Source organism: Cornus florida, unplaced genomic scaffold (genome assembly GCF_030987335.1).
Source record: "Cornus florida cultivar Cherokee Brave unplaced genomic scaffold, ASM3098733v1 CherokeeBrave_3.0.0_Hap2_Chr06, whole genome shotgun sequence".
Classification (NCBI taxonomy): domain Eukaryota; kingdom Viridiplantae; phylum Streptophyta; class Magnoliopsida; order Cornales; family Cornaceae; genus Cornus; species Cornus florida.
In genome coordinates this window covers 87,225,192-87,236,381 of record NW_026775576.1, presented here as the reverse complement: position 1 = coordinate 87,236,381, position 11,190 = coordinate 87,225,192, and the positions used below count along the sequence as shown (strand labels likewise).

The following is an 11,190-nucleotide window of genomic DNA, read 5'->3' as shown; positions in this document are numbered from 1 at the left end:
TTAATGACATCGATGCGCATTATGAACTGCATTCCATCTTAGTCTGTCTCAAGGATACCGTTGAGCTGTGTTTTTGACTAAATATTAGTTTGAATCATATGCACATATGGGGTAGTCTTGCACATGTGCGCTTGATATGGACAAGTAAGTTGGAAGCAGATCATAGGCATGCTAGATTTGATAGCTACTCTAAATGTCACTAGGATGGATTATTTTATGATCTCAAAGATAAAAGTTGATTGTTTTCACTCACTGTTTATCTATAGGAGAATCATATTATGAATCACATACCTAGTAGCATAATGTTAGAGAATTTGGTATGAGTACCAGATGTACCACATGTGAACACACTTATTATAGAGATTGAGAATAATATATGAATTCCCTATTGCTGCGTTAGCATCATCTACTACACAGATTCTTGCATCGGTACATTGATGTAGTGGGAGGATTGTCATCCAATTCGACAGAATCATGTTTTTAGGTGAGACCATTATGGACATCCCTGTTAAACATGAGTTGGACCCAGTAAGCTACACGGAAGCGTGAACCGATGTGGATACAGATCGTTTTGGTGAGTTACTATGAAATCAGAGTTGGAATCTATGTATTCTAATAAATTCTGGGATCTTGTAGAACTTTCTAGTAGGGTGATTCCTATGGAAGGCAAGTTAATCTACAAAAAGATACCAGAAGATTTCTTAGTGAATAAATCATGAGTGTACAAGGGAATGTCATTATTTTTCTTAATTCTATATATTGATGACATCCTACTCATTTATAATGACGTGGAAGTTTTGTCATCAATTAAAAGGTAGTTGTTCAATTACTTTTAAATGAAGGAATTTCAAGATGTAAGCTATATTCCTAGGATCAAGCTTTTGCAAGATCAGGTTAAAAGGAAAATAGGCTTATCTTAATAATCCTACATTGATAAAGTTTTGACCAGGTTTGGTATGCATAACTCAAAGAATGAGTTCTTGCTTTATTGATATGGATCGCTCTCTCTAGTAAGTAGTTTTTCAAGACTAGCAGAGGAGATTGAGCAAATGAGACTGGAACAATATGTTTAGGCATATGAGAGTCTCATATATGCCATGGTCTATACCAAACAGGACATCCGCTACATGGTAGGGATAGTCAGTAGAGATCAGTCCAATACTGGACTTGACAACTGGTCTATTGTGAAAAATATCATTAAGTACCTAAGGAGAATCAATGATATCATACCCATTTATGGATGTGATGATATGGTCCTAGTCAGGTATGCTAGTTCTGATTTTCAATCAGAAGTAGATACTATGAGGTTCATGACTTAGTGTATGTTCACTTAATGGAAGGGAAATCAGTTGGTAGATTGTCAAACAGATTTCAACTGTTGACTCAAACCTGCAGGTGGAACATATTGCAGCCTTAAAGGTGGCAATATAAGCCTATTGGTTTGATCTCACTGATTTAGAGGTTGTGGAGCATACTAGCCTGCCTATCGAGCTATATTGTGACAATAGTGCAGAAGTAGTCCAAACCAATGACACAAGGTTCCATAGAGGAACAAGATACACTGAGAGGAAGTATTATGTTCGACATGATATTGTCCGGCAAGAAAATGCACTTGTAGTTAAAACATTGCATTGGAACACAACTTTGTTGATCCATTATCAAAGGTGTGATTGATCAATAATTTTGATCATCATCTGGATAACATTGAAGTTAGGTGCAATTTGAATTGGCTATGAGGGCAAGTGGGAGCTGTTGGGATTTATATGCCCTGGCATAGCAAATTCCTATCTGGATTGTATTGACATATGTTCCTGACATATCTGAAATATTTATGATTTATATAATTGGTGAATTCAATGTATTATGTTTCAATTCACTATGAAATTGATAGTGTCCAGTTAATTACAAGAAATATTTATATATATGTATGTGATGACAATCAATGCATGATATATAAATAGTAATTATAAATTGTTCATAGTCGGTAATTATGGATGGACTCATAATTAATTAAGACTTGAACTGGATCCGCGTTAGGTTGAGATATATTGCGAGAGCCGTCGTATGCAATTACTCCCTATTACCGTCATGGCATTTGACTCTTAAGCATGAGAAAAGTATAGACTCTTTTATTAATTAATAATTACTTTGATTTGTTCGGCGGATTCTTCGGGATCCTTAGACCGACACTTTGGGTAGTTATGTAATTAATAGTTAGAGGGTTATATTTTCAATATTTGCATCATTGCTACTTGTATTTATTTTGTATTGATTATGGTTGATCACAAAGTAAATTCGAAGGCCTTCGTGTGTTTTTAGACAAAATGATTTATTATATATTTATTTATTTAAATTATTATTTTTGTCAAACAAATGTTTTATTGTGATCGAGCCAGAAATAATCAAAGGTACCAAAATAAATATATTAATTAAGTAGTCGGATTGATGGCTATATTTATCCGATAACTAATTATGCATAGAGGGGTCAAAGTGCAATATTGACTTAGAGGTTATTTATTATTTAATTGGAGTTCAATTAATTTCTTTTAGTGGAGTAGAAATTAATTTATGAATTAATTGAATTGGGTCCATGGACCGGGCCAATTATTAATTCATTGTAGCCAATAAAATAATAGGCCCAATGGATTCTCACTCATAGCCCAACTTGATATTGGAATCATATTAGATTTGAGACATATGAATTAGAGATGGAGAAGGATTTGTTGTTTCCTTTTCTTTATTTTTATGTTGCCTATAAATATACATGGTCTATGTATATTTTAGGGGGTGATTTTTATGAGAAGGAAAAAGGAATAAATTTTCTCTCTCTAGAAAATTAGGGTTTATGTTCACATCTAATGGAGGCTCCCACAAGCCTAGTTTTCCAAGGTCATTCATGAAGGCATATGAGTGATTCCTAAAGGCAAAAGAATTACCAAGAAGATGGAGATCCATGGAAAAGGTGTCTAGCAAAAGGGATCTACAATAAGTGAGAACATTCACTTTAGAGGAGAGATCTGAGGTTTACTCAAACCTTGATGTAAGTATTCAATCTTTTAGTTGAATAATACATCATATTTTATTTTATTTTTTGCATAAAACTTGTCTCTATGTGATGAATCTAGATCTATGAATTTAAATCCCTCGAAAAGTTTTTAAAACTAGCACGTTTCCCAACATAATAATTATAAAAAAAATTTATGAATGATTTTAGGAAATGACTTTTATACCCCTGTACTATAAAAAATCATAATAATTACCAAAAAAATAGTTGCTATGAGAAAAAAAATATTTATTAGAACAAATTTGACAAGATTTGTATTTTATAATTACTTTTATACTTACGTGTAAAGGATAAAAAAGATCAACTAATAGCAAGGAAAATTTGCAGGATTTAAGTGAAAATAAATGAGTTATTGATAAAGAGATATTGAATTAACAAGTGAAATAAATGCCTCTTTACTTTTTGTGAATCCTAATATTGTCTACGAGTTAATAATAACAAATAAAGGTTTTGATTGACGCTCTATTAGGAAAATAGGAGAAAAGTATTGGTAACATAGTTTCGTCATGAAAATGAGAATTACACTGTGATTTTGTACCTTAATTCAATTATATATATATATATGTGAGTGTATAGAATTTTTTTATAAAGTGTTCATTTTTTTTCCGAGACAAGTGAACAACTCACAATCTCCTCTTCTGGGCTATTAATCTAATTGGTACAACATTTCCTTTCGAGAACGGGAGGTAAGCCTTCGAGTCGCATATAAATTTGTGGATGTGTGATCTACCTTTAAAAAAATAATAACAATAAATAAAAAATAAAAAATCCTCTTTGGAGACACTTCCATCATGAAACCCGCTCGGCTAATCTTAGTTGGAATTACTAACCTTGTGAAATAGCAAGTAGGCGAAGCCCCCGAAGAAGCGTGTGTGTGTGTGTGTGTGTGTGTGTGTGTTTTTGAGAGTGAGCGAGTGAGAGAGAGGACAATCTCAAGTCACACCGAAACCGATGAACAGCTTATGGTCACTATCTCCCACGAGATGCTTGTGACAGCAGAATCTGCATATAAATTACTTGCAAACTCATATCATTTAATAAATGCTTAATAATATTTACAATCATAACCAAGTCCATGGCCAAGACTTGGCTGCTTTCCTCCATCTACCATTTCTTTCTAGAAGCTTTTATTCTGAACTGCCATTGCCATGAAGAAAGGAAGGCAAGTTTAAATGCTTTTTCACCATACATGTACTCAAATCTTTCATATCAACTATCACATTCTTAGAATGTATCATACATATCTCATCGCAAAGTTGTTGAATTTGTAGGTTCATGTTGTGTGCATGGGAGATCCTCCGACGAGAGATGTATCTGCCGCATCAATGCACCACAATATCCAAGCACAAGCTCTCCAAAGGTTCCCAACAACAACAATAATATAGTTTATGCAAACGAAATCAAACGATGATGCTTCTAAGGGATAAAGCACAGTGAAAATAGATTTCCTGTAAGACTACATCTAAAACAATGACTGTAGATAATAAATCTTATGCAAAAGACGAATAAGTGATTCAGTTTTCACAGGACTTTCAAATGATCTATGACTGTTGCAGAAAAATAATGAACAAAAGCATATAATTAATTAGACAATTTACTTTCTGTTTGAGATTGCTGAAATGTTCCCGTAAATTTCATCAACACCTCGAAGAGGACCATTCTCTAATAGCTAAAGCCGTCGAAACTGTAGATTCAAATTTTTATGATCTTAATATTTGACTCTGAAGTGATTGATTTAATACGAGCGCGCGCAGTCACTCACTGGCAAAAGAATTGCTAGTTAATGGATTCGCGGCCACACTCACAGATGAAGAAGTAGCAAAGCTTCAAGGTAATAAGATAGTTCTCAGGACTACAAGTACAAGCTAATAACAGCAGTACCTACATTGCTTTGTTTGTTTACACAGCTATTGAGGGTGTGGTTTCAGTGTTTCCTAACACTAAACTGCAAATTCATACTACAAGATCATGGGATTTTATGGGTTTTGCTGAAAACCATCCTCTCAAGTCCGCTGAAGGAGATGTTATTATCGGAATGTTGGACACGGGTAACCATCAAAATGCAACTTAGATGGCAAACGGCCAAAGGCCCTAATATCTTATCTTTAGAGAAAACCTTAGCATGTTCATGTGGCTTAATGCAGGAATTTGGCCTGAAAGTGAGAGTTTCAGTGACGAAGGATTCAGTCCACCTTCTGCAAAATGGAAAGGGACACGCCAGACAGCAAATAACTTCACATGCAACAAGTGATCTCTAGCTCTCTCATTCACGCACTCACATACTACTTACTATCACTTGATACAAGCTGATGAAACCGTGAATTCGCAGCAAAATCATTGGAGCCCGATTCTACGATATTACGAATAGTTCTAATCCTCGCCCCGATATTAAATCACCGAGGGACAACTCAGGGCATGGAACTCATACTGCTTCAACTGTGGCAGGGTGAGGCCGAGAAGTGCAAAATGCAAGCTACTATGGGATAGCTGAAGGTGTTGCAAGAGGTGGAGTTCCAAATGCACGGATTGCAGTTTACAAAGTATGCTGGTCAGGGGATTGTGCTCCTGCAGATATCTTAGCTGCTTTTGACGATGCAATCACAGATGGGGTAGACATCACATCAGTTTCCCTAGGGACTCTTTTTCCAGCACCATACCATAAGGAACCAATTTCTATTGGGTCTTTCCATGCCATGAAAAATGGATCTTAACCTCTTGCTCTGCTGGAAATAACGTACCATTCCGGAGAGAGATCTCAAACTACTTCCCTTGGGCGCTGACTGTGGCTGCTAGCACCATTGATAGGAGATTTGTTACCAAAGTGGTTCTAGGAAATGGACAGACCTTCCTTGTAAGCATTTATTTGTTCATTGTTCATTTATTTCCTTCTTCTGAGAGTACAATTCTCTAAACAACTATGTTCTTTTTCCTAATATCCGAAAAATTTAGGGAACTTTGCTCAATAGTTTCAACCTCAATGGCACTACATTCCCCTTGGTTTACTCGGGAGATGCAGGCAACGTGACTTTTGGTGTTGGTCCTGACTTTGCAAGCCTCTGCTACCCTGGAACACTTAGCACTATCAAAGCAAAAGGAGGAATCGTCCTCTGTGATAAGGTCTATGATGGTTCTGTGGCTATATCGGCTGAGGCAATGGGTGATATCATGGCCTCTTCAAAATATGAGATAGCATATGCTTTCCCTGTACCGGCAGTTATGATCAGCTGGGAAGACCGTGTAAAGTTATACGACTACATCAAAACTACAGAGTAACCATTAGAACAAACTCGCTTGCTATGTACTGAGGATTCTAAATGTGATACTATTTTACAGGAATTCCTTCAGACTTGCTAAAGAAGATTATTACCCTTTATTCCAGGAGCCCAACTGCAACTATTCTTTCTACTGAGGCAAACAAAGATATCATGGCTCTACGAGTTGTCTCCTTCTCATCAAGAGGGCCAAATCCTATTAGTCCAAACATTCTTAAGGTAAACAATGTGTAATTGAAACTGCAATTTGGATAGAAAATCGAAAGCAGTTTTCTTGCTTTTGGATGCCAAAAGGCAACCATAACCAAATATTATCCTTTACTGATGCACAATAAATATATTTTCTTCGAGAACAAGAAAAAAGGGCCAAACATGCTTTCAGTGAAGTAAAAAATATATATATCACTAAGAAAAGCATCCCCCAACGAAACCGGTGCAGTATTTGATGTCATTGACACCACTGATAGCACTACCATCACTGCCCTCTAGAGCCAAGGCCACTTCCTCTTTCTCTGAGGTGATGTCACAAATGCTAGGGTCCTTAACCACTGTAGTTACTCCATTGCAATACCTTTCAACCACTTTCAGCGCCACTGCACCTGCTTGCTTGTCTACTAAGTGTATTATTTTTTTTTTGGCTTACCAGGCTATAAATATCACTCTTTTCCTGCAGCAACAACCAAAGAGCACATTAATAGCTTTCTAGCTTCTCAAAGCACATATAAACCACTTCTTCTTATTATTACTACACAATTGCTTACAAGTTTTTCTAACTTTGAAATTCTGAATGAATGATAAACAGCCTGATATAACTGCACCTGGTGCAAACATACTCGCTGTCTGGTCGCCCCTTGCACTCCCTTCATTATACATGTTTGACAAAAGGCAAGTAGATTACTACATTATTTCTGGCACATCCACATCTTGCCCTCATGTAACTGGTGCCGCAGCATATGTCAAGGCCGCCCATCCAACATGGTCCCCTGCTGCTATCAAGTCCGCCCTCATGACAACAGGTAAATTGAGATCAAACTGATCTAATTCTTATCATGCACAACCCTGCAGAGATAGGTCCTGACGGTACAGTACGATAATGGTGATCTTTTTTACTACAAGAATAAAAGAAATCTGTGTCCACAAAAGCCTTTTATCTAATATTTTTTTGTAATTGGCCTACACTGTACTAAAGCAATTTATCACTCAACTCATCATTTTAGCTACCATTATGGACCCAAGGAAGAATGACGATGTAGAGTTTTCTTATGGTTCTGGGTACATCAATCCATTGAAGGCGGTTCATCCTGGGCTAGTCTTTGATGCAACAGAAGCAGATTATGTGGATTTCCTATGCAAGGAGGGCTACAACACCACCCTAGTAAGACTTATCTCTGGCGACTCTAGTTCTTGTCCTAGCAACAAACCTGGCAAAGCATGGGACCTGAACTACCCCTCTTTTGCAATTTCATTATTAGATGGGGAGCAAATTATGGCTACATTCCCCAGGACTGTCACCAATGTGGGTTGTCCAAACTCAACATACTATTCAAGAGTATCAATGCCACCTCCTTTCACGGTCGTTATTGAGCCCTCAGTTCTAACCTTCTCAGAAGTGGGAGAGAAGAAATCATTTGTAGTGAAGGTGAATGGACCACCACTAGTTCAAGTGCCAATCATCTCAGGATCGATAGAGTGGACAGATGGAAGTCACATTGTTAGGAGTCCAATCGTGGCTTTCAACAAGATGCCAACTATTTGGGCTTCTGTGGGTGACAACCCACAAAAGAAGAATTCTCATTCATGGGATGGTGTTACCATCTACCACAAGAACGGAATAATTCGGGGCAATTAGATTCTATTCCAGTACCTAAAACTGTTGTTCTTAAACCAATCTTAATGTAATCAAGATTTGGATCGAGACAATCGATAAATCTGTAAATTACAATTTCTGAGCACCGCAAAAAAGTGCCTTCTCATTATTGAAATTCTCAATGGCGACAAACTCATCCTTCCAGAACAAAATGTTGCAGTAACTTCTTTCTTTGTTTCTTTCTTTCTCTTCTATCTGTTTTTTTTTAAAAAAAAATTTAATTTCTTTTTTCTGCGTTTTTTTTTTTTTAAATTTATATATTCTTTACAACTATAATGTAAAAGTCACAACCAAATCTAGGCTACTAAAGAATATAAGACTTACTAAAAAATAGTGAGGAAATGCATTCATTTCAGGAACATAACCTAAATTAGAGTAAATTGCAATAGAACTAAACCAGTGGTACTTTTTAACCTTTCTATTCCGAAGCCAACATAGTCAATATTCATGTACTCGACCACCATTCATGAATCGTTGATTAAAACAAGCCTAATATGGAGTCTGGAGTTACTAATGAACAATCCTCAATCGGCTTCTCAAGTTCTCATCAAGCTTTAGCCCATTATCAGCCTGTCATATTTACAACACTGCAGCCAACATCCTAATTAGCAAGTTTCATTGCATAAACTGGATATGGAGCCTTGCATTTCAAAAACACATCAAGTGGGTATGATTGAAATTGCTGAATTCAATAACAGCCGACCAAAAATCAAAAAACGCATAAAGTGGGTATGATTGAAATTGCTGAATTCAATAAAAGTGACAAAAGAAATCAATTGAAACTCTCCCATCAGTCATCATTACACGTAACGTATCCAGATACATCAAATATGTATATGTGTACGGACAATTGGATGTGGGTCGGAACAATACTGCAGATATCATGAAAGAATCGGAATTACTGGGATAGTTTTCACGCGACAAACCAAAAACCAGCCCCAAAAAATTAAATTAAATAAGAAAACATTGTAAGAAAGAAAACGTACAGAAATAATTGGGTGCCTTTGAAGCGAGTGATGGTTGGTTTGATAAGTGGTCAATCTGTTCTTTGTTCTCTTCCATATCTACTCTGCATTTGGTTGATTCAATCATCCATAGACTCGTCGTAGGCTCTTTATATTTCCAGTTTGGGCGGGCCCACTGTAGTATCTAGATCTAGTCGTCGATGCAAGGGCCTGAATTTGGATAAATTAGATCAAGCATGGGCTTTTATTAAAAATTAGCCCAACTTTTAATAGGCCAACAGTCCAACTCTCTAATTAAAGGAGGCTCTAATGAATTTTTATGATGTAGGTCCTATTAGGGTGAAAATAGTAAGCTATTTTTACCATTTTGGAATAAACAGAGGAGAATTGGCCACATCAATTAAAAATTTTGGATAACTAAATTTTCACCACTTCATATATAAAAGCTTTAAATATTGTATTATATATATATATAAACACATTTAAATATTGTATCTAAACTATGTCTGTCTTCTTCCAAAATATGCCGTCTTCTTCTTTTCTCTCTTTAAAAGCTTCATAAGCTTCCATTAATGGACTCTCCAAAGACTCACAGTAACTTTTGAACTTTAAAGCTTCACTTCAAAACCCAAACACATTCCAAAAACCCATGTAATTTCACTAGAGTACTATGCAGAAACTCCAGAGTATCATCCATAGATCAAAGCTTTGTTCATATAAATCTCAATTTTTGGTCTGTTTTTTCTTATCTGATCAAAGAGCACAAACATCACTAGTTCGCACTGTTTTTAGTAGAATTTTGTTGGGATTTTACGTATAACATAAACATGAAATATAATTAGTACGGCTAGGGAACAAAATACGTATTGCTTGGGATGTTAAGTAGGATTATATTGGGATGTTACGTACAACTTACACTAGCTTAAATTACAAACTGTTGGGATGTTGTGTATGTATTGCTTGGGATGTTAAGTAGGATTATGTTGGGATACTATGTACAACTTATATTGACTTAAATTACAAACTGTTGAGATGTTATTTACAAATAATCTATTATGATTATGGTGGATGTTGCGTACAATTTATATTGACTTAAATTACAAACTGTTTGGGATATTATGCAGTACACAAATAATTAAACAAAAAAATCACGCCAGATGTTGCTCTGTTCTAATTTGGAATAAAATGACCTAGTATAGGAAGAAAGGGAAGTAAAAATTTATGGAAACAAACGAATGGAGAAATAGATCTAAGAAATTTATGAAAACAAAACAATTGAGAAATAGATGTGTGATTTGTTTGTGATTCGTTTTGGAAACAAATCAAAGAGAAACAAATGAATGGAGAAATAGATCTAAGAAATTTATGAAAACAAAACAATTGAGAAATAGATGTGTGATTTGTTTGTGATTCGTTTTGGAAACAAATCAAAGAGAATTATCGAGATTTAAAAGAAGTACATAATAAGTAAAAAAACGATTTATTTCTCTCTCTAACATTCTTTATTTGAAACCTTTGGACAAATCTAGGCAACTGGTGGAATTTGGGTTGATTGACTCGTAACAAATAATATTTTGGAAGGAAATCAAAATCTGGGTTGCTGAAATGGCGAAATTTTAGAAAGAAATCAAAATCAATATTTTGGAAGAGAAGAAAATGACGAGATTTGGGTTCCTGAAAATAAAAGAGGGAAGAAGAAATAATATATATAAAACAAATAAATATTTTTACCCACCTTAATAACTATGATTCATTAACACAAAAAGAAAAAAATAAGCTACTTTATTTTTTTCCTAAACAAATCAGTTACTGTTGGACTGGAGATAATCCTTATCGGTCCTATTATACTAATGTGGATCCTAAGGTCATTAAGATGGTTTGTCTCTCATCATAAGGTAAGAGAAATTAATGATATCATTACTCCTTCAACCATTTACATGAATCATTCAGATTTGTTCCTCGAATTCCAAATCACTATCCCACCAAATATTATTTGTATAATTTTTTGTTTACTTCATTTGA

At 35.4% G+C, this 11,190-nt stretch overlaps 1 pseudogene; it reads left to right on the top strand.

Annotated features, from left to right (window-relative positions):
- Window positions 1–4,139: 4,139 nt before the first annotated feature.
- LOC132314510 (subtilisin-like protease SBT4.3) lies at window positions 4,140–8,185 on the top strand (annotated as a pseudogene).
- Window positions 8,186–11,190: the final 3,005 nt, after the last annotated feature.